Raw genomic sequence first — 20,521 nt, 5'->3', positions numbered from 1 at the left:
GGCGATCCTCTGTGCCTCTTGAGGGGGGCGGGGGCCTTTCTGGTTGCGGGCTCCTTGGGGTTCCTGTGTTCTGGGGCAGCGCCTGGATCTCTGGGACTTGGAGCTCCCCCCCGTCTCCTACGCGTCTTTGGGGGGCAGATCTGTGGTCCCTCACACTCTCTATTGGACGCTCCTATAGATAAACCTTACATAAACAAGCGCGTGTACACACACAGGTGCTCACATGGTGCTCTCATAAGTATGGGCTTGGGCACGTTCAACACATGTCTTAAGACTATGGTGGGCACTCAATGCACTGTGGTATATTATCGTGTGACTGTTTAGTTAAACAATGATTGATTATATATTTCTTCATCAAGTTGACGCAGTGATAGCTTGATTTTGTTATATTGGTGTTGTGTCCCATTTTTTTGTTATGTTTTGCTTTTTTCTCGTCTCATTTTGCAGGTCTAGAAGCAGACTCTTGTTCATTATTGTTTATTTTTGTTGAATCCCCCCCCCACCTAACCCCCTCTCTCCCCACCTTTTCTCTTTTCCTTTCTCTTTCACCTCTGTCTCCGTGTCTGGTCGAAATTACAAAGCATTCAAAAACAATAACAATAAAGTTTTAAATATCAGGTGCGACATTAAAAGCAGACTCTTTGATGCTCCACCTGAGACATTAAAAGCAGATGCTCTGATGCTCCACCTGAGAGTAAAACTGTAAGGCTTGTTACCAGCATTCAGACATCAATTCTGCTTGCTTCACAGCCAGACAGGACACGTTAAAAAAAAAAAAAAAAAAAAAAAAAAAAAAAAAAGAAAATGAAAGTAAACACAAGCAGTAAGGTTTGCTTTTTGAACAAAATCAGCCGAGACGGCAAACTGTTAGAGCTGGAGCTCAGATCACCAGAGACTGCACAGGGACTGATGGGGACAGACACCTTTAGGAGCTGCTTGTTAAAAAAAACTTAACAATCACGGCTTCAATCGTAATAAAAAGCAAGTTATGTCCAAGATAAACGGAAGTCTGCGGCGGCGCAGAGACCGCCCCCATACCCCCTTTATGCCGCCATCACCTAATCTTTTCTAAAATTTCCACAATTGCGCCACATCACCGCCGCGGTCTGATCTTATAAACGACCTTTATCCTCCCCAGGGAGCCGCGGCAAATCCCGTTTAGCAAAAGCTATGGTCCTGTAAAAACAGCTAGTGTTTCCCAACCCTGGTCCTCAAGGCACACCGTCCTGCACATTTTCCATGTTGCCATTTTAAACATCCGTGTGTCATGATGTGAAGGGTGGAGATGGTGGACCAAGTGTGGTGGAGGGTTCCAGGAGGCAGAAGAGCAGGCACGGATGAAATAAAAATGGGTTTAATAGCAACGGGAGCGACAGGACAAAACGAGACATGCACATACACAAACAGTGATCCGACAAAGGACAGGAGCAAAACAGGTGGTATAAATACACAAGGCTAATTAGGAAAACATGGGCAGGTTAACGAGGGACAGGTGAGAACAATATGGACTAATCAGGGCAGGAGAGAGACACAGTCAGGAGGGCAGGGGCAGATCGTGACGCCGTGTTACCCTGCTGCCATGGATGAGTGATTAACGGGCATGTAAAACACTTGATGTCCTCCTGAAGAGGGCATGTAAATCAGGTGTGCTGAAGCAGAGCCATGGGGAATAGGGTTAGGGTGCAGATCAGTGTGCCCTGAAGACCAGGGTTGGGAATCACTGTTGCAACCAAGCAAAGGAGAAAAACTGCTTCCACATTGTTTTGGTTCCTTCCTCATGAGAACCAAATGTGATAATGGTGAGGCTGAGGCTTAGGGCAAGGTCTCGTTCATGAGATTCTTCATAATATTAATCTATCACATGCTAAGCTGAAAGTGCTGAAACTAGCAACTTATTGCATCTCTGAGGATGTAAGTTAGCGCATTTCCCAGACTGTATCTAGGCGCGTTGGCAGGGCCGCTCAGCGCAGAGCTTGGTGTGCTTGCAGAAAGCATATCTCAGTCAGAAAATCTGGCGCGTTTGTGGAAATACCAAGGCTGATGCAAGTTGGCAACATTTCTCATGGACAAGTAAGTCTTTAAAATTATACATATAAGAATAACATGAGAATACTAATTGTGAATCAGTGTGTTTAAGCTCTATTGCCCGGCCGCAGGTGCACTTTTACAAATGAGAAGTGTTCCGCCCTATGAAAACTCGTGTGGGACAAAATAACGACTGTTAAAAATGCGTAAATATATGCGTCCTGTCCACAGCGACACAGTATTTTGCCCCCCATGGCTTTCCGTACACCTCCAGCTGTAATCCTTGAAGTTAGAAAAGGGGCTTAAGGTGCAACACACTTTACTGCCTCTAGATGGTGGCCTCTGAGAAGAATCCCCAGATTTTTGCTTTAATACTTCTTTCAACTCCGTCTCTCAGCCCATCCCAGGTTGCTGCTCAGCGTGTCTCTTAGCTCATTGCTTAACGTGCCTCTGTAGTTGTTGCTAGGTGCATTGCTCTGTGTGTTTCTTGGTGCAATGCTGTGTTTGTTTCAGTGCAAACATTTAGCAACTAGTGTTCAAATTAGACAGTTGGACTTTTTGAGATACTCCAAGAAGACATCCCACTGCCTCGTGTCCTCGCTGTGACTTTTCATTAGCTCTTCTGTTTGAGGTCTGATTTTCCGCTCTAAGGTTGTTCAAAGAGCTGCCCACGACATAACCTTTACTCAGAAACACTTCACAAGATCAAACTGTCTCTTCAAGGTCCATTAGATGAAAACTTTATAATGTTATAAAACATGTTTGAGTTCTAACTTTGGATTTCGGCCATGTGTCCAGCCTCCTCTGCTCTCTCCACCAACATTGTTCCACTAATTACAAATTGAACTCATAAAAACCAGATTAGTCAACAATTTTCAGATTGCAAACAGACAAGAGATGCACACCAGGAAGCTTCTGGCACAAAAATCCTCCCTCCTACCTCCAAAGTGTGCACATTCATACACTGATCTCTACTGGATGAGATTATTCAGATCGTGTTAGATTAATTTTATTACCTTCAGACAGATTTGTCCATGAGGTCCACAGCTGCTGGCTCCAGATTCATTGTGCATCTTGAGAGGATTATCGATGTTTATCTATGTAGCAAAGAAAGAGAGCATATTTGTCAAAATAATCTGATCTGGATTAACTGTTAAGTATGAGATTGCCTTGAGGCGCAAACATGTGAGAATACCTCCGAGCGTGGATGCTAAAGGAGCAGCAGCAGTAGTGGCAGCTGGTTTGTTACGATATCAGTCAAAATCTATAAGAACACGTCGGACCGAGGTAATTCCTGTAATGGGCTTATTCACTTTAATCAGTCGGATAGAAACGTGCGTGTTTTTTTTCTACTGAGCCACTTCATTAATCAAATCAGAATCAGTGAATTTAAAGTGGTCGGCACTTAAAAAAAATCATTATAATCAATAAACTTTAGGCATATTGAACTTGCAGCCAGACTTGAGCCCTTTTGCTCTTTATGATCGTGTTTGTTTCTCAGAAAATTCTGCTCTGGTATAGAACTTTGGCTCGGAGGAGGATGCTCCTCGTTTGCATAATCTGGTTTCCAGGGCTACAGCCGTACAACGGCTGCAAAAATCCCAAAACGACACAGGAACGCTGTGCAGAATCAACAGTCAGAGAAGGAGTTTCAATAAAGTGGCCGATGAATTCATGGCTTTTGAATACAACGACGCTTAAAGCAGAGCGTTACGGCACCTCTTCGAGGAACATTCGTCGTTAGGTTTGAACTGAGCCACATACCAAAGCCTATGGATTTTTGAGGCGTAAAGACTACAGCAGAACTGGTAAAAGTCTCGGAGTCGAAAGGTTAAAGCAGAAATCAGTAAGTTAAGGAGGAGCACGTAGCTGTCGGTTGACATCTGTGCCCGCTGGCTGGTGTCGCTTTGACCCAGGATTGATCCACTGCCGGCCAGTTAACTCTCAGCCTCAGACCTTTCTCTGCTGCTCCTGCAGAGCCGAGCTGATGTGTGAGGACAAGTCCAGACCTAATCTATTCACTGGAAAGGGGTTTAACCCTGTGCTGGCAGCAATGTGTGTTTTTGTCTGTCAAGTGTGTCGGTGAGCTTCTCTTCGATAACTAAATGTGCACTGTAAAAACGATATGGTTCAGTTTAGTTTGCAGTTAAACTGCGATTAAAACAGTTGGCCACTGAGGTCGGGGTTAAAATAATGCATAAAAATAAATAGAAATGCATGTTATTGCACTCAAATATAAAGTTACCAACAAGCCGTTCATTAACCCTCTGACCGAGAAACAGCCGATGGGCTCTGTCTTACCGTATTTAACTGTTAAATAAGCAGAACTAACACGTTATGTTATGTTTCACTGCACTTTGCTTTATTTTACATTAAAGTGATTTAAATCTAGTACCTTTTTGTAAGGTAATGCAAGTCAACGTCCTGTTATATTATGTCAGAAGTGTAAACCAAACAGACAGCAGGGTATTATGAATATGCTAAATATATTTAATTTTACATTTATTTATTTATTTAATTTTACATTTATTTATTTATTTATTTATTTATTTTTCCTGTCCTGTCTGGCTGTGAAGAAAATAGGATGAATGTCTGAATGCTGGTGACAAGCCTTACAGATTTCACTTTCCCTTTCACAAACCAGTTGTTGATAGAGTTTGTCTAATTTCTGCTTCAGACTAGAATTTAGCAATTATACTTTTACAGTATCAACGTGAAATAGATTTTTTTAGTTGGGTTTTGTGAACTCTCTTGTCTTACCTGCTGAGAAGCTAACGGCTATTCTGAGAAGAGTCCTTACCAAGGTGAACCTCTGTTGTCATAAATTATCTTATTTCTCAGAACTATAGTGGTTCACGTATAAGCCAAATAAAATAATTACATTGTCAATAATGTAATGTAATATTATTTACAAAGGCTCTTTAAAATTTATAGTAGGAATTAGCAGAAATGGCTGCTTGTCCAGCTCTACTTGTAAAATATCTGGCAGGATAATCACATAATACAAAACTGTTTATTTAAGGTGGAATTTTTAAGGCAGTTTGGACACGTGCTCCTCTGTAAATGTGATAAAGTTTCCTGAACTGACGTCAGCTTTGAGAAACAGAATTTAAAACTTCCACGACTGACAAGCTAACTGCTAGCTTGGAAACAGCAAAGACCCTGGGTGTTTCGCAATGTCAAGGCGCCTGGCCTGGCAAGGCGATGTCTTGCCAGGCCAGGCGCCTTGCCGTACGAGGACACTGTCCTTCCTTGGTCAAAGAAAACGGTTAAATGGAACAGACTTGCATCACGTGACCACGGCTTCCACGGCAGTTACGTAACGTCACATGACACGGGAAATAACGTTACATTTTATACGTATTAGTTTCAATATAAATATATAACGAGCCTTTTACTTTTTATGTTTATGTTTATGTATTTAGCACACACTTTTGTTCAAAGCGACTTACAAGTGATAATCGGCATGTTGCCTTTGAGGCTAACAACAACAATAACAACAACTTGACATCAATCATGGAGAGGAGGGAACAAGGAGTGGACAGTAGAGAGGAGGGGACGGGTGCAGGGAGGGTGCTAGTTTAGAAGATGCTCTCTGAAGAGCAGGGTCTTCAGGAGTTTCTTGAAAATTGAAAAGGAAGCCCCTGTTCTGGTAGTGCTTGGGAGGTCATTCCACATTTGTGGAACGATGCATGAGAAGAGTCTGGATTGTCCTGAGCGTGGTGTAGGCACTGCTAGCCGACGATCCTGTGATGACCGGAGCGGCCGGGCCGAGACGTAAGCCTTTGCAAGAGGATTCAGGTAGATGGGAGCCGTACCATCTCGGACTTTGTATGCTAGTGTTAGCAATTTGAATTTGATGCGTGCTGCTAGCGGTAGCCAGTGGAGCTCAATGAACAGAAGGGTGACGTGTGCTCTTTTTGGCTGATTGAAGACCAGACGCGCCGCTGCGTTCTGGACCATTTGAAGAGGTCTCACAGTACAGCCTGGAAGACCAGTTAGAAGAGCATTGCAATAATCGAGGCGGGAGATGACGGTAGATTGCACCAGGAGCTGGGTGGCATGTTGTGTTAGGTATGGTCTGATCTTTCGTATGTTATACAGCGCAAAGCGTGAATGAGCAACAGAGGCAACATGATCTTTAAAGGTCAGGTGTTCATCAATCACAACACCCAGATTTCGAACTGCCTTTGAATGAGCCAGAGATAGGAAGTCATTTTGGATTGAGATATTGTGCTGTACGGATGGTTTTGCTGGGATGACAAGTAGTTCAGTTTTAGAGAGGTTGAGTTGGAGATGGTGGGATTCCATCCATTTTGATATGCTAGAGAGACAGTTTGATATTCGTGCAGAGACAGTGTGGTCGTCCGGTGGAAATGACAGACAGAGCTGGGTGTCGTCTGCATAGCAGTGGTAGGAGAAGCCGTGTGATCGAATGATCTCACCCAGTGAGGTGGTGTATATGGCAAAGAGAAGAGGTCCTAGGACAGAGCCCTGGGGGACTCCTGTGGCAAGATGGTGTATGGTACAGGATTGTCCAAGCCAAGATACACTGAATGATTGTCCTGTGAGGTACGATTCAAACCAGGCGTGTGCTTTCTCTGTGATGCCCATGCTAGAGAGTGTGGACAAAAGGAAGCCATGGCTGACAGTGTCAAATGCAGCCGATAAGTCGAGCAGGATAAGCACTGAGGATTTGGCAGTCGCCCTAGCTTTTTAAATCGTGTATATGTTTATTAAATTAAATATATAATTGAGTTACTACCTGCTAGCCACCGAAGCTGCAACTACTAAGCAACTAACCAACCATAGATAACTGTTTTGGATAAAAAAAAAAACATTTGAAATTAGCTGACTAACATTTAAACTTTAAAATTGTCCCCAAAGTAGCTGCCGGCTTCTGATCCGCTGTTCTTTAGAAAATACCACGGTGTATTGTGGGCAATTTTGACCAAGGCTAGGCTACAAGACACCTCCCGTGGATCCTCGCTCAGCTAGCAAACCGGCTAACAAATGGAGAACACACGCCTCGGTAGAACACGAACATTGGAACACGTCTTGGGGGTTCCCGATGACGTATCTCCTGGGCAACCGGGGCCAAGACATAAAGGCAAGGTTCCTTGCATTGAGAAACACCCCAAGGTGTAATATTCAACCTAGCTGTTAGCATGTCAATCTTTAAAGTTGTAAGCTTCCTGGCCATTTAGGGAGCTGTTGACATTGTGTACAATGGGCCGACCCAGGAAAAAGCACTTTAGAAAGGTCTTAACATCACTTAAGTAACCAAACTGACTCCATATAATTTTCACATTTAAGCATTTGTTTTAAGATTTTAAAAGACCTCGTTCTTTTATTTAATCAATAGATCCATAAACTTTTATATTTAATCGGAGAACTGGACTAATGTAAAAAAGATTTCATCTCTTTCTTTTATTTTTACATATACCATTGTTTACCTATGAGTCGACTTGTCTCTGCAGACGTGTTTACACTATAAATACAGTTTATAGATGTTAAATCTGCACCAGATGGGTAAAAGTGATGATGCCCCGCTCTCTCTGTGGGGTGAATATTGAGGTTGGAAGTGGCGCTTCCTGGAGCGTTCAGTCACCGTTCATGCACGTGATGTCAAGGTTGCAGCACATTTCACACAGAGAATCAGATTACTGAAATTTCACCAACAGCAAACTGTTTCAATTGTTCTTTCATACAAAAATAACTTGAGAGCTGAAAGCACAACGACACACGGTGAAATCAACACACTTAGCAGCTCTGTGGCTTTATTTATTCAGATGTTTGTTCTACAGTCCTGCAACATCTCTGTCTGCAGGAAACACGTGAGCCATGTGCCAAACCAACAACAGCTGTGTAAAAATAACAAGTTCTTTGTGTTATATCGCTCTTTTCTCACTTTAAAGTTATGTCCTTCTATGGTATTTAATTTATTATGACACAGCTGAACAATTTGGACCAGATACAAAGTCTCTTCTGTGCCAAAACTTCTATAATAGAAATATTATTGAACTCAGAAATGTCCATTTAATGTGAATGTGCAGCCAGAAAACTGCAAGCTTTGCTTGTAGCTTGATGACAGGAGGAGGTGGGAAATATACAGTGGCTCCACCAGGCAGCACATAAAACTCAGATTTTAAGTACCTCCAACGCTTACTAATTATTATATTTGTGTCATTTGTTTAATGCACAGAAAAACGGAAGAGTACTAACAGTAATTCACAGATTTATTGCGAGCTGTCTGCTGCAGTGAGCAAATTTTTTCCAACCTCAGCAAACTCAAGGAGATCATTTTCAAAATGATTACAGCTTGATCTCAACTAATACCCATCCTTCCTATTTATTAGCCCCAACTGCATGCGCAAAAGGGCCCAGTGCATTTGGCGCTGATTTACAGCTTCAACACTAATAGTCATCGGTCAGATCGGTGTCACTCCACACAATCGCTTTGAAGTAAAACATTTGGGAGAGCTGTTGCATAAATTGGTGGTGAAGTGACAGCAGGATGTGGGACCCCCGCTGGTGTAGCAGGTCATTTACATATCCGCCATGTCTGCATAGATCACTAAGCAGCCAAGGGAGGGCCGTTGCCCTATGACTGGGTTTCCATAGGAGTTCTGGGAGGAAGAAAAGATACTGGGAGACACGTTTGCTTGGTCCTCAGCCGTCATGTCTGTATACAGTTAGCCTCTTTAGGACTTTGCTGAGACAACCGTCGGTGACTGTTTCGGCCTGAGTGACATCTCTGATCAGTGCCACAGACATGAATAACGTTAAAAGACTTTTCGCAGTAATTTAATCCATTCAGGGGAAAGAGAGATCAGGCGTGTGATGTAAAAAAGCGACGTTCAATGACCAGAAGAAACTTTGTTTTTTACAGTGTTCTGTTAAACCACAAAGCACCGTGCAAGACGGCGTTACGGGGGGACTCCCACCACGCTTGTGTGTGTTGGCATTTTAGAAATGAATTTTAAACACACATTAATGCTGCTTATCTTTTGTTTTTCCTTCCATTCTGCTTCACCAGCAACTCTTCCAACTTTGCAAATGCCCGTCATTTGGCTACGTTTGGCCATGTCATTTCCTACTGAGAGACGACCAATCAGGATGAGGTAGCCTCAAGTCCCACCCAGTGAGTCTACCGAACCTTCCTGAGTACACAGAACTTTGTTGGTTCCTGAAATGACCCAGAAAATGGTCTTTTTCATCTGGCTACGTAAAACAGAGACGCATGCATGCCACTTAGGTCCAGGAACATTCCCAAAATTTCAGTTAGTAGAAGCAGGCTTTATATAAGCATAAACATGCATAATCAGCCATGGCGTTATAACCACGGGTGATTGTTTGGACGACTGTTTATTTAATTATAAAACAAAGTTTTTATAAAGTCTGTTGGTGTTTCTCAATGTCAAGGCACCTGGTCTTGCGAGGCGATGTCTTTCGAGGCCAGGAGCCTTGCTTACGAGGACACGGTCCTTCCTTGGACAAAGAAAACGGTTAGATGGAACAGACTTGCATCACGTAACCACGGCTTCCGCGGCGGTCACGTAACGTCACATGACACAGGAGATGATGTTATATTTTATACGTATAAGTTTCAATATAAATATATAACAAGGCTTTTACTTTTTAAATTGTGTGTATGTTTATTAAATTAAATATATAAATGAGTTACTACCCGCTAGCCACCGAAGCTGCAACTACTAAGCAACTAACCAACCATAGATAACTTCTTTGGATCTAAAAAACATTTTAAATTAGCTGACTTACTTTTTAACTTGAATATTGTCACTGAAGTAGCTGCCGGCTTCTGATCCGCCGTCCTTTTGAAAATACCACTTTGTATTGTGGGTAATTTTTGACCAAGGCTAGGCTACAAGACACCTCCCGTGTGTCCTTGCTCAGCTAGCTAAACGGCTAACAAACGGAGAACACACGCCTCGGTAGAACATGAACATTGGAACACGTCTTGGTGGCTCCTGATGACGTATCTCCTAGGCAACCGGGGCGGGGCCAAGACATCAAGGCAAGGTTCCTTGACATTGAGAAACGCTCTGTGTGATGCTTTGCCCTCTACAATCTGAGGAAGAATAAACTCGTCCCAACAGATCTAAGTGGATGTGGTTTCAGACGCTGCCCATAGTTTGCTGTCACTAACAAACAAACACTTGCCTATTGTTTACAAAGGCTCACCTGGACAACAAGAAAGCTCAAACGCAATAAAAAGGGAGTTGTTTGGACACCAGAGCATGGCTTTGTTTGATAAAAGAAAAGAGAAGCAAACAGCCTAAAGACCTCTGTAGATTCTGAAGGTTTTGGCTTACTTTCCCCAGTCAGCCAAGGAGGCAATGCCTTCAAAGTAAGCATCACAGAGAGCAATACATACATGTTTTAGGGGAAACCACGGGCAGTCTGAAGAAAGAAATGGAACAGAAGATGCTCACAATGTAAATGTATAGATTTTACTCGACACGAGTGATGCGAGAAGGTCTTTGAATGTAATTTTTGTTAAGTCCTTGTGTCTTTACGGTGTCCTGCCTTGCATTTAAGCAGAAGGAACCCAATGGACATAGAAACATTCACAATAAGTGACTTTAGTATGTTGAGTGACATCAACAGTGGTGATTTATCGCTTATTTAGCCATTGTAGGATGCAAGATTAAATTAGATTTAGATGAAATATGGTAATTAACCAGTTGTTAGGGAGGTCAAAGGGATTTCAGCGATCAATGAACTCATATAGCAGATTACTGTTTTTGTTTCTCAGCCATGATGGTTGTGACATCAAAGTCTTATTTATGCTCAATAACAGATTGTGAGCTAAAAGGAGACAAACCATCTGCATCGTTGTGACAAAAAAAGTTGTCACTTCATTGGTGATAAAAGGAAGGAATAGATTTCGTAGTGACAAGGGAAGGAACAGGAACAATGCAAGAGGCAAAAATAAGTAAATGAATGAATAAATATAGATATACGTTTCAGACATGGAGTCGCTGAGGTTATCGCTGCTCCGGTAGAAATCCAACCACCACCGATCAATCACTCTGGTTTTTTTATTTATTTTTTGCTTCCTTTGGAAACAGAAAACACAAACAACGTCCCGAGTCGGTACTGTAGTTTAACTGATCATTTCACTGTACGGCTGACGGATACAGAGAGACGTTTGCAACAGGAGGTGCTCAGAGAGAAGCCTCCCGGCGATCGTTCATGTGTTATATTGCATTAATAACACCTCTGTCCGGTGGGTGGTGGACGCCCGACAGCATTCTGGTCTCAGGTTGTCCACCTCAAGCTGCTGCTGTTTGGAGCTGAACGGCCCAGCAGGAGGAAGGGGAGCAGCAGGTGTTGGTATTATCACGGTGACACATACACACACACACACACACACACACACACACACACACACACACACACACACACACACACACACACACACACACACACACACACACACACACACACACACACACACACACACACACGAGATGTGAATCACCACCTCTGAGGCCATTCGGTTTACATCTCGATACGTTACCAGAGACAACAATACGTTGACAATACGGTGAAACCTGACAATCTGATTCATCCCTGCTGATAATAAATTATTTGACAACAGTTTTTTTGATTTTATATACATTCATGGGCAATTTAAAACAATTTGACACAGTTTCAATTATTTACAATTATTTAAAGGCCTGCATCTGGTTTCTTAAAGGTGTGGAACACAGAAACGCGGTTTAAAAAAATTATCTGTGATTATAATGAGTCACTGAGGTTTTCATGCAGGATGAACATGAAGATAGTCTCCTACACCTATCTCCTGCTTTAGCTTCTGATAGAAAACAGACGGTGAAACTCTAGGATTAATAAATTTTGACAGATCTACGTCACACTGCCACCTAACATTCATGGACTCATCCATCTAGACTCCAACCGAGGCGGAATGAATGCCGCAGGATTCATGCGTCACCACGCCGGCATGGCGCATCTTTAAGACACATCGTTGCAGTAATATTATGCCGATTCGCCGGCATGATGCATCTTGTAAAGAGGGCTGGAGTCAGTGGTAGCGTTGCGTTGGTGTGAGCCAATCTGAGACGAGATGTCCAGATACCAGGAAATAAGACTTCAAGTCCCGCCGTGTTAATCTCTCCTCCGATGTGGCATCATGCTAGTTCCTGAAATAAGTGCATCTAAGCCCCCCCCCCACCCCACCCCACCCCAGAGTATGACTTGCAAGGCATTCGTTTCTACTAGTGACCAGTGCAAATGTTTTGATTAAACGAGTGTCCCACACGCTTAAACATCATCACAAACGCACGTGCACGTGGTGACTCACTGTTATTTACAAGTTTGCCCTGATTAGTTTTAGTCTACAAACAAAATAAGGGTGTGTTGCCCATATGCTAATGCAGATTTCTGCTGCAACTGGGGCGTTAGGATAAAATCTGGAATATTAAATGGTAAATGGCCTGTATTTGATATAGCGCCTTCTAGAGTCCTGGAACCCTCCAAGGCACTTTACAACACAGTCATTCACCCATTCACACACACACATTCACAAACTGGTGGGGATGAGATACGATGTAGCCACAGCTGCCCTGGGGTGCACTGACAGAGGCGAGGCTGCCTCCCACCACCACCAGCAGGCAAGGTGGGTTAAGTGTCTTGCCCACGGACACAACAACAGCGACAGACTGAGCGGGGCTCGAACCTGCAACCTTCCGATTACGGGGTGAGCACTTAACTCCTGTACTACCGCCGTGTCACCGTCGCCCACATATTAGTGATAATCAACTTCAAACACGACACAGACCTGCAAAGAATACAGCTAATGTGGTGGAAAAGCATCGTCTAGAAATAATATATTTGTGATATAAAGTACATTTATGACCATGATATGATGCTAGGCATAGCTGCAACCTTTGATGGGGCAGTGTTCCGTTTCTGACCAGTTGCACCCTCCTCTGATAGAGCTTCCTCTGGTACAGTGTTCCACGTCTGACATGCTGCTCGAAGGTCTGACTTGATGACAAAAAAAGTCGAGTTCGAGTCAGAGCAGAAGTTACAAACGAGTGTGTTTCACCCTCAGACCATATCCACTACACATGAAATCAGCTGATAATACTTTTGTCTCTTTGATGTTGTCTATTGCTGCAGTTTAGGTGGACAAGAAAAAGCAGTTAACAAAACTTAGTTATATTGTGTTTTAACTAAACAAAACATTATTGAGCAGATGGGTAAAATTATAATTACTATCAGCGTGGCTCGCGTTTCCTGTGCAGCATCAGAAACGCGGCATGGTTTTTGTCTTCAGAGCTGAAAGCCTCAGGCTTTGAGCAAAGAACAGAAAAGCTACCAAAAAACCCCACGAATTGTAAAAAGAAATGATGTGCCTGAAATATTTGCTTCATAAACTCCCTAGATTCAGGCACTTTACCTTTCAGCAGTCAACAGGCTGTTAGCTGCAGGGAGGTTTAAAAAAAGAAAGAAAACTCGGTTTCTGTCTCCATTAAGTTGTTGATGGAAAGCCCCGCTGAGGCGTTTTCTAATTCCCTGCTGAGGTTTAGCTGCCGTATGTCAATACCTCGCACTTGATTTACCTATATCAGTTCAGATCCAATAACAAAGTCGCGCACGCGCTCGTCGCCATCAGCTGGAGCTGATTAAAAACGGGTCGCGGGGATGAATCACAACAATTCTGGCAATTTTTAGACTTCTTTACAATTTGATTGCTGAAAGTGTATCAACACACTGAGCAAATAAAACTTATATTTGAGCTTTTTACTAAGAAAACATAAACATCAAACCTGCTTTTGTCAGTCTAAGACATCAGTAAACCTTCTACCTTTTTATCTCCCTATCTGGACAGAAAGATCCTTAAGTCCTCTTGACTCTGATGTTTTCCAGCTGACCTGATTGCTTACTTGGGGCTGAAAATAGCAACAGGTTGTCACAGATCTGTTCTCTGTGATCTTTTCCATCAGCGTCTGAAACTGGTACAGAAGACCCAACGTTGTGTCCATCCTTTAATCTCACACTTGATCTCGATCGCCCTATATTGCGGATGCCAAACTGCCTGAAGCGAGATAACAGATGTCAACCTTTTTGGATCTTTTGCCACAGAAAAGTCACGTTTCATACAAACATCTGACACATACTTCAGTGTAATGACAAATGGAAATCAAGTGCTCTTATTATTAGACTCTAAAAATAGGTCAGAGAAGAATGAGAAAAATGAGTAGACACTGGTTGTTGCAGCAGTTGCACTAATGTCTGAGTCGCCACCGTGCAACCTCTCCTCCACTTAGTAATGAAGTTAGTGGTGGGAAAAACTCAACATTTCACAAATGCATTATTGTACTTTACTATGTTTATATTACCGTGTCCTGATCATGTAACCACTAAACAGCTGAACTTCTATACAAACAATGAGAGTACCTTCTGTGTATCTTCATATACTAGTCCAAAGGGAAGTGCCGGAAAGCCCGAAGAACTATTGACTAAAGGCCCGTTTCCACTGTCGGTGCTTTGAGGTAACTTTATCTGACCTGTGTCCACATGTCTCCATATCACCAGGTTGTCCCAGATGACCATTTTCTGGGCCATTTCAGAAACAAAGTACTTGAACTGGGCTTTGTTCTCAGAAAAGGACATACTTGAGGTCCACTCATAGCCTAGTAATGCTCCTTTGGAACCTCTGAGGCATTGTGACAGGCCAATCACAGCTTTGGGGGTTTCTGGTCCACAATGGTGGGCCAATCATAGCGCTCTATCTTTGTGGGCCAATCACAGTACCGTAAGGGGTTAAATTTACATCTATTTAATGAGCCATAAGACATGAGATTCCATAGTAAATACGAAATAAATCTTATGGATCTTTGGGTACTTTTAACCAGAAGATTGGAACTTTTTATTGCAGGGATTATGTAACACTTCGTATTAACTCAGAGGCAAAAGAAAGAGAGTCAAGTTGTAAAAGTTTAAAGATTTATTACTAAACAAAATAAAACTAGACTAACTTTAAACACTAAATGTATGGATGGATCTTGGTGTGAATGAGACGTGAGATGAATGGTGTATGTGTGAGTGATGTTGTAATCAGAACTCTCGTATCCGGAGAAGCAAGTCTGAATGATGTTGTGATGTTTTGCTCTTAAGCTATGATCGGAGTTTCATTAACACATGAGACGCCATTTTGTCGCTCTACACATACCCTTAGAATGAGACCTCCGTACAGATCCAGAATGCCAAGTCCTCGGACCCCCCTTTCGGCACCGGAGCCGGTAAAACAGCGTCAGCAGTACGACAGACTAGTCTTTGGATTGTCTCCAGGTAAAAAGCGACAGTTGGTTGACAGCGTCAGATGGACCCGGAGAGTCAGTGAGTTCAGCTTTTATTCTGAAAGGAACCAGTGCTTGGTTGGTAAAATGCAACAGATTTTATCCAGCTTGTTGGTTCTTTGCTTAAAAAGGAAGTCCGGGTGGCCGGTCCCATACTTCTCTTAGAATGCGGTGAACTGATCTAAGATGGCGTGGGACTGGTTTTATTAATCTGGATGTTTTGATTAACGGTCGAATCAAAGTTGGCAGATTTATAAACACCACAGAGACTATGCCACACTAAAGAAAGGAAGGTTTCGATTGGATGAGCAAAAGCAATGTGTCATGCGTTTACAATACGTGTGATCAGGATGTCCAGTGCAGCTAGATTAAAGTCATATTACTCATTGAAACTTACTAATCATAACATTGTCATTTCACAGATTGGTCAACATCTTATTATTGACTAACACTTTGTTTGATTAGCTTTATTAAAATAGAGTTCTTTGATGTATTAAAAAGAAAGAATCCTTTGTCTTCATTCTTCACTTGCGCTGGACAGAAGAAGTTTTAGAAGCAAATGCATGAGACCTTGAGCAATATCTCATGCAGATTAGTTCTTTGCTGAGGAGAGGGGAAAAATGACCTTTGGGTGGAAAACAGTCATTTCATTCCGTTACAGTACTCTATCGGCTTTGCGGGCCAATCAAGGTGCTCTACTGCTTGGTGGGTGCGATGACGCGATGGAGCAAAACAAGATGGCGACAGGTCGTTTGAAACAGCTTTTACATCAGTCACATCATTGGACTTGGGCTTTATTAGAATCAAGAGTGGGTACGTGTCTTTAGGTCCTTAATTTAGAAAAAAAGATGTAATTGTGCCTTCTTCAACAGCGGACTGCCTCTTTGACCAACATCTGTTGTGTTGAGTACTTAACGTTGTTCTTTGTTCGTTAGCATGCAGATAAAGTTTGAAAGACAACAGTTGAACCCGCCCCACGACTGAGAGCTGTCAATGGAGTATCCCTAGACTAAATAACATACTTATTTAGTTCCGGAATGCTTCATTGACAGCTCTCGGTTATGGGGCTTGCTTGCCAGGCTGGTTATCTCATGCTGATTGGTTGGAACTCAGTGAAAAAACACTGGCAAACGTTGCCAATCAATCTGCATTAATAAAATTGCAAGAGTTGCTGTTGAAGCCGAATGGAAGGGATAGAAAATAGGCAGCACCATTTCTAAACTCACAACACCCAAAATTTTGGCGGGAACCCTGCCCCCACCCCCTCCCTTCCCATACACAATGCCCTGATATTGATCAGTGACATCACTCGCTGCCGAAGCACTTGCGATATGCTGATGCCTGTGCAAAGTCCTGAAAAAGCTGATTTTGTAAGGAGACTGCGGCTGAGAGGATCAAGCGATCATATTTCCTTGTCACGTAATAACAGAATCTTCCCAGATTTCCTAGAATGAAAACACTGTCCAAGAGTCTTTTAAAGGATGAAGACATTGCCTGCTCAGGAAAAAAAATAAATATATATATATATATATATATATATATATATATATATATATATATATATGTGTGTGTGTGTGTGTGTGTATATACATATATATATATATATATATATATATATACATGTGTGTGTGTGTGTGTGTGTATGTATATATATATGTGTATACACACACACACACACACACACACACACATATATATATATATATATATATATATATATATACATATATATCTTAACGATCAAACAATTTCAAATCAGTACAATAGAAAAAAATAGGTTTTCTAAAAGCTAAAATGTTTGGAGAGTACTTTACATGGTTGGCAATCAGGAAAATGATCCTGTGTGACTAACTGGAGATAAAACTTCTGCAATGAAAAGCAAAAAAAAAAAAGCTAAATGTTCTACAAAGACCCCATAACCTCATACGACTGATTGTGCCACTATTCCTAACCCTTTTGTAGCAGCTTTAATTATATTTATCTAACACTTTTTGTAACTGTGATCACACCTTTTATCTGCATGTGCGCTTCGGCTACAACATGAAATTAAAACCTTTTGTCACGACAGATAACAATTAGCACTAATGTTCATGGAGCAGCACACGGCGCTCAGCACAATGACACCCCTAAGAGTCGTTGTGCGCACAGTGCACACATTTTAAAAATGACCTAAACTTTATTGCTCCCTTCTGGTTTCACTTCTAGCATTTAGATTACAGTCATCTCTGCAATCTAATCAAGCATGGTTTATTGTGTCTCTCTGAGGGACACAGTTGAGGGACATCTATGAGCTACTCTGGCTTTAATCACTTACTGATGCAGCAAAGATCTCAAACTGCCACCAACCGCATGTTTTTAGATTGTACGGCATATTTTTAAGAGTATAATGTCATTTTGCCACAATTGTTCCCACTGTAGTAACACAAAACTAACCTTGATGGTGCCATTGCAACTAACCACATTATTCATAAAGACGAGTTCAGCTTCACCAGCCACACCCAAAACTGTCGAATTATGAAATGACTTCAATAGAACTGGTCTGATAATATGAATAGCATAGCATAGCATGGTTTATTTTTATAGCACGTTTAAAATGCAGCATGGGAGCTGCCCAAAGTGCTGCACAGGCTAAAACAAAACACACCCATTACAAGGAGCTAAAACAAAGGATAAAAATCTCAATTAAAAGCAGAGAAAACATGATGAATACTAAGAACACATTAAAACAATGACACAATAAAACACTAAAACGAGTCACTGTCTAAAAGCCAAAGTGTAAAAGTGGGTCTTTAAACGAGATTTAAAAACCGCCAGAGATGGAGCCTGCCGAACTCCAATGGGCAATGAGTTCCATAGCTAAAAGATCTCAAAAACCACCACCGTCACGACTTTAAAGCAGCTTTCTGTAGTTTTCTACTTTCAGAAATTATGTATGGTTTTTCAGAAGACCATAAAAGTGATTATATTATCATGTACTGTGGTATAATGTCAGCAATACGTCTTTTTTTTTGGCTAAGAACGCCCCCCGCCCCGCAGAGCTTCATGCAATAGGAAGCTGAGCGCCAACCAGAACTAAGCACCGCTTAAGTGCTTCAAATTTAAGCAATACCTCAGCTGATGCAGAGCTGATGAACTTTTCACGGACAAGAACATCTTTACAATATAAATATAAGAAAACACGGCATGACATGAGAATAATACTTTTCAAACAGCGTGTTTCAGCTCTGTCGGCTACAGAAGCACATTTATAAACAAGAAACGTGAGGTCGCCATCTTAAAAAAACAGAGCCACAAACGTGTTGTGTGATATGCTTGTCGGCCACTAAATGGTGCCATCGGATAAGAGAAATACTCCGGAAAGAGACTTTAAGAAGAAAAGAATAGAGAACATCTGAAGTTCTGCAGGCCTTGCTTGTTAAGGCAACAGGCCATGACTCAGTGATGAGAAAGCTCTTCCAAGTTCTAAGTCAAAAATGTTCCTGAACAAAAACAACAACATTCTTGCTTCTTCCTAAATAAGGATTGGTTACACAGAAACAGAACTTTCTGGTTGGTCCTAGTCGGTCTGGAGGAAAACTCCAAAACGACAACATGCCAACAGTCTGACATAGTGGTGGTAATGTGATGGTCTGGGACATTTGCTATAACTGACGCAGCCATGTAGCCTAGAATCTAGACCATCATTTGCCAAAGCAAACTTGGTGGTCTAGCAATGCTCCACCGGAGTCTCACAGCTCCAGCCAGTACTGTACAACGTTTATTTACATGTATTTGATGAGTTTTTCATGTTTTTTGTAGTTCTTTCACAATGCCATTATCGGACTGCCCCATTGACGGACATCCGTAGCTATCCAGTCGCGCTCTATTGGTTTGGTGGACCAATCCCAGCACTCAGCCCAGTCGGCAGGATGTTACTGTGACTGAATGAAACCAAGGTGTCCACGGCTCCTTAGCGGTCTAATCACAGCACTTTGTTGGTTTGGCGGGCTAATCACAGCATTCTAATGGTGGGGCGGGATGTTGCTGCAAAACAAAAATGGCGACAGCTTTGGAATTAGCTTTGGACTATTTTGACTTGGACTTTTCTTTGAGTCGAGAGCAGAAAGAGGCACTAAAGTTTATTTAGAAATAGGATGTATTTGTGTCTTCTTCGCCAGAGTATGGTGGACTGTCTCGTTGACTGACATCCGTAGTGGTAAGTACGTCACATTGTTTGTTATCCAATAGCACGCATGTATTCAGCATGCTGAACGACAACTGCAGATCCCTTCCCACAACTGAAAGCTGTCAATGGACCAAGGTCAGACTGTATAATCACAGATATAGGATGGCTTGCCAGGCCAATAATCATGTATTCTGCTCTCTAGCAGGAAACCCTGAAGGGGATAATCCGACCTTTGACCTTAAACCAGCTGATTTGTAAAAAACACTTTGCACATCTGAAATATTAAGTGTGTAAACAAAGCATTAAACAGAAGAAATCTGTGATTTATAATATTTTTAATCTCTCTGTGTTTTAATGATTTTCTTAAACATTCAATCAGGTTAAAATCTGAAGCCATGTTTTATTTCTAAACCATAAAGTGTTAAAATATGTTGTTCAGACTGATTTCTTGGTCTAAATCTTGATTTTAACTTGAAGCGTTTTCGTGTTACTAAAGACTTTTCTCACTTCCACCCTTTAGTTCACAGAATGCACTGATGCTTTTTTTTTTTATCAATAAGTCCTATTTCATGCATGGGCATCCTCTACGGGTTGGATGGTTGATTTTGAGTAAAACATCCTGTGGTTATGTGCACAGCCACCCAGAAGCAGAAAAACATGTTGGCAAACCATGTAGTCATTCCTCATGTTTGTTTTGCTATTTGTGTGTCTTAATATCAGTAAATTAAAATGCCTTATTTGAGATAAATGCTGCAGACTATTCCCATAAAATATCTCATTCATTTCCCTTATCATTTTCCGATAACCTTTTAACATTCCCTCAGGGCTGCGCTGCTTTATTTGCTACATATGCTTTTAGAAAAAAAGAAAAACAGCTTAGAGGTGGAAAAACTATAAAAAGCTGCACAAGAAACCATCATGAGTAGGTGGCAAAGAGCGTCATCGTTAATGATTTAATGACTCAATCATTTAATAA

General features: G+C 41.8%; 1 long non-coding RNA gene across 1 annotated transcript in view; it reads right to left on the bottom strand.

The window, feature by feature from the left end:
* Nucleotides 1-3,040: 3,040 nt before the first annotated feature.
* Nucleotides 3,041-20,521, bottom strand: part of LOC129167061 (uncharacterized) — a 77,230-nt gene continuing 59,749 nt past the window's right edge. Inside the window, exon 3 of the long non-coding RNA XR_008565895.2 lies at nt 3,041-3,122. This is a non-coding gene — a long non-coding RNA (uncharacterized lncRNA). The remainder of the gene's footprint in view (nt 3,123-20,521) is intronic.

The sequence above is a fragment of the Nothobranchius furzeri genome, chromosome 7, assembly GCF_043380555.1.
Source record: "Nothobranchius furzeri strain GRZ-AD chromosome 7, NfurGRZ-RIMD1, whole genome shotgun sequence".
Classification (NCBI taxonomy): Eukaryota; Metazoa; Chordata; class Actinopteri; order Cyprinodontiformes; family Nothobranchiidae; genus Nothobranchius; species Nothobranchius furzeri.
This window is presented reverse-complemented; position numbering and strand designations above follow the sequence as displayed.